The 4,593-nt window shown below is 47.2% G+C and overlaps 1 pseudogene; it reads left to right on the top strand.

The window, feature by feature from the left end:
- The first annotated feature begins 213 nt into the window (after nucleotides 1-213).
- On the top strand, nucleotides 214-352 carry LOC119334906 (annotated as a pseudogene).
- Nucleotides 353-4,593: the final 4,241 nt, after the last annotated feature.

Genomic DNA, 4,593 nt, shown 5'->3' with positions numbered 1-4,593 from the left:
TCAATCTCAGCACCAGTGATGATCCAGGTTGCACACTGCAACACGGCGGCCAAAGCTTGGGTCGCCATCACGGAGATCTTTATCTCCCAGACTCAGGCGCATATCGTCAACACCAGAATCGCTCTCTCCATGACGAAGAAGGGCAACTCGACAGCGGCCGAGTACTTCGGCCGCATGAAAGCGCTCGGCGATGAGATGGCATCTGCAGGAAAGCCTCTCACCGACGACGACATGGTGTCCTACATCCTTGCAGGGCTCGATTTCGACTACATGTCGTTCGTCTCCACCATCTGCGCCCGAACTGAATCCATCAAGGTGAGCGAGCTTTACTCGCAGCTCATTAACTTTGAAAGCGGGCTGGCTATGTTTGAGGGCGACGGCCAGTCGTCCCACTCCTCTGCCAACGCCGTCTCACACGACGGACGTGGCGGACCCAACCGCGGTGGTGGCCGCGGTGGCAATGGTGGTCGCTATGGAGGCGACCGAGGAAACGGAGGCGGTGGCCGTGGCCAAGGCCGTGGCGGTGGCCGCGGCAACAGAGGGGAAGGTCGCAATGATCTTCCGGAAGTCTTCTGTCAAATCTGCACCAAGCCGAACCACACCGCCATGGAGTGCTACCGCCGCTTCAACATCTCCTTTAACAAAGAGAAGAGCGCGGCGGCCGTCAACACCAACCACGCCAACTCCCAATCCTCCTACGGAGTGGATACCAACTGGTATGTGGACTCTGGAGCGCCAGATCACATCACCAGCGAGCTCGGCAAGCTCACCGTCCGGGACAAGTACAACGGGCATGATCAAGTAAACATGCCCAACGGCGCAGGTATGAAGATTGCTCATATAGGTCATGCTTATGTTCGTACCCCTTCCCGCAATCTCTATCTCAAAAATATCCTGCATGTACCAAATGCCACCAAGAACTTGATCTTTGCTCATCGGCTATCCTATGACAATCATGTTTTTCTTGAAACTCACCCTCACTTTTTCTGTGTCAAGGACAAGGCAACGAAGAAAACCCTCCTCCGCGGCAGGTGTAGAAACGGGCTCTATCCCCTATCATCATCTCCCGTAAGCTCGGGCAGGCATGCACTTGGTGCCACCAAGATCTCATCATCACGGTGGCACAATCGTTTAGGTCATTCATCTTCGACGATAGTTCAGCATGTTCTTAAGCACAATAATATTTCCTTTTCATAATCAGGGTGTGTGTGATGCTTGCCAACAAGGCAAGAGCCATCAACTACCCTATCCGAGTTCTAGTAGTGTTTCTAATGCTCCTTTAGAGCTAGTTTTTTCTGATGTATGGGGGCCTGCCCGAGATTCAATCAATAAGAAAAACTATTATGTGAGTTTCATAGATGATTTCAGTAAGTTCACTTGGATCTACATTCTCAAACATAGATCAGAAGTGTTCAAAGTTTTCCATGAGTTTCAAGTACTTGTTGAACGTCTTTTTGACCGAAAAATCATTACTATGCAAACGGACTGGGGAGGCGAGTATGAGCGCCTAAACTCCTTTTTCCGTCAGATAGGCATCACAAACCATGTGTCATGTCCTCACGCCCATCAACAGAATGGGTCAGCCGAGAGAAAACACCGCCACATTGTAGATGTAGGCCTCTCGCTTTTGGCTCATGCTTCCATGCCCTTGAAATTTTGGGACGAAACGCTGCCACTTATCTCATAAACCGCACTCCTAATAAGGTGATCAACCTTGAAACTCCCTTAGAAAAGTTGTTCCATGAAAAAAACAAATTATCATGCTCTACGCACTTTTGGCTGTGCTTGCTGACCAAATCTCCGTCCCTTCAACTCTAGAAAGCTAGAATTTCGCTCAACGCAATGCGTTTTTCTTGGCTACAGCAATCTTCACAAAGGTTTTAAATGTCTTGATATACAAGCAGGACGGATGTATATTTCTCGTGATGTCATCTTTGATGAATCGGTTTTTCCCTTTGCTGCTTTAAATCCAAACACCGGAACTCCTCTTCGCTCCGAAGTTCTCCTCCTTCCTGAAGCCATGCCCTCTGAACCTCTTGATCATGGGGATGAACAAACAGCTGATCCATCGGGTGATCTTCATAAAAATTCTGCTGTTAATTTTGGTGGAAATCCGGTCGTTTTTCATGATTTTATGCAACAGACAGGCGCGGAACACCATACAAATTCAGGTGCTGCAGCGGATCTTGACAGCGGCGATCCCGGGGTTGATTCCCCCTCGTCTGGCGCGCCTATCAGTAGCAGTGGCGGCGTATCCGCCTCGGGAGGAGGCGAGCCACCAGCGACGCCCCACACGTCCAGCCAGGGGCCCGCAGGCGGGGGCCTGGAAGCGCACTCCGCGCTCGACCAGTCAAGCGCGTCTGTCTCAAACCGTCAGGTGGCGCGGTTCCTGCACGCGGTCGGGCCGACCAGCCAGGTGCCTCACAAGCAGGGGGCAGCATCCGCCTCGGCCCTCGCACCGGCCAATCAGGCGCGTCGCATGAGGCTGACAGCATCCGCATCGGATCGGATGCATCCGGATCAGCTGCTCCAGCGCCTGGAACGAGGACGGATGGATCTTCTGTGGATGATGGTTCTGTGGTTATTCCTGCACCAACATAGAGGACAACAAGATCACAATACGGTATTTCGGCACCAAAAATACGAACAGATGGTACAGTGAGGTATGATAAGGTGTGATTTGTTGGTCTTACCACCACTGGAGAACCACATAACTTGATAGAAGCTTTAGAACATAAAGACTAGAAAAATGCAATGGATGAGGAATATAATGCTCTTATGAAAAACAGAACATGGCATTTAGTTTCTCTAGCAAAAGGTAGAAATATAATTAATTGTAAATGGGTCTATAGAATCAAAAGAAGAGCAAATGGAGAAATAGATAGATACAAAGCAAGACTAGTTGCAAAGGGTTTTAAGCAAAGGTATGGGATAGATTATGAAGATACCTTCAGCCCAGTTGTGAAAGCAGCTACTGTCAGACTTGTTCTCTCTATTGTAGTATCAAACAACTGGAATCTTCATCAATTGGAAGTGCAAAATGTGTTCCTTCATGGTGTTCTAGAGGAGGAAGTGTATATGAAGCAACCACCTGGGTATGAGGTAAAAGATAAACATAATTATGTTTGCAGGCTTGATAAGGCTTTATATGGTTTGAAACAAGCACCCAGAGCATGGTACTCTAGGCTGAGTGAGAAACTCCAAAGGCTTGGTTTTCGGCCATCCAGAGCTGACACATCACTGTTCTTCTATAGGAAAGGAAAAATCATCATTTTCATGTTAGTATATGTTGATGATATTATTGTTGCAAGCTCATCACAGGATGCAACTAGGGCATTGCTTGAAGATCTGAGAAGAGACTTTGCTCTAAAAGATCTTGGTGATTTGCACTATTTCTTGGAAATAGAAGTAAAGAAGGTTAAAGATGGCATAGTCTTGACTCAAGAAAAGTATGTGTCAGATGTGTTAAAACGAGCAGGTATGATGAATTGCAAGGTTTCGAATATGCCTCTCTCAACTTCTGAAAAATTGTCAAAAAAAGAAGGTGAGCCCTTAAGTGCTGAAGAATCTACAAACTATAGAAGTGTTGTAGGTGCCTTGCAATATCTAACGCTTATAAGACCTGATATATCTTTTCCTATTAATAAAGTATGTCAGTTCTTGCATACTCCTACTCTTGCACACTGGACAACAGTAAAGAGGATCTTGAGATATCTAAGAGGCACTATGAGTACAGGTTTGAAACTCACAAGGTCAACATCAACTATGGTGAGTGCATTTTCTGATGCAGATTGGGCAGATTGTCCTGATGATAAAAGATCAACATGAGGCTTTGCTGTTTTCTTTGGACCAAATCTTATTTCATGGAGTGCACGGAAACAAGCTATTGTATCAAGATCAAGTACAGAAGCTGAGTATAAAACCTTGGCTAATGCTACGACAGAATTAATATGGATTCAAACCTTACTAAATGAGCTTCGTGTGTGTAACACCCCGGATGTAACTTTCCCTATTTGTACTCCAACTCTTGCCGTTTCCGGCGTTAAGTTATTTTATTTCCTCGGGTTCGGGTCTTTGTCTCCGTGTGTTGTTATCGTTGTCATGCATCTCATATCATGTCATCATGTGCATTGCATTTGCATACGTGTTCATCTCTTGCATTCGAGCATTTTCCCCATTGTCCATTTTGCATTCCGGCGCTTCGTTCTCCTTCGGTGGTCATTTCTAGCTTTCTTTCGTGTGTGGGGATTAGACATTTCCGGATTGGACCGAGACTTGCCAAGCGGCCTTGGTTTACTACCGGTAGACCCGCCTGTCAAGTTTCGTGTCATTTGGACTTCGTTTGGTACTCCAACGGTTAACCGAGGGACCGAAAAGGCCTCGTGTGTGTTGCAGCCCAACACCCCTCCATTTTGGCCCAAAACCTACCAAACTCTGCTCCATGTCCTAGAGCGTTCGATCACGATCGCGTGGCCGAAAACCACACCTCATTTGGACTCTCCTAGCTCCCTCTATGCCTATATATACACCCCCCCCCCATTCCAAATCTCGGATTCTCTCCCCGTCCAACCCTAAAAAAAACCTCTCCGCCGC

This window comes from Triticum dicoccoides, chromosome 7A (genome assembly GCF_002162155.2).
Source record: "Triticum dicoccoides isolate Atlit2015 ecotype Zavitan chromosome 7A, WEW_v2.0, whole genome shotgun sequence".
Lineage (NCBI taxonomy): Eukaryota > Viridiplantae > Streptophyta > Magnoliopsida > Poales > Poaceae > Triticum > Triticum dicoccoides.
This window is presented reverse-complemented; position numbering and strand designations above follow the sequence as displayed.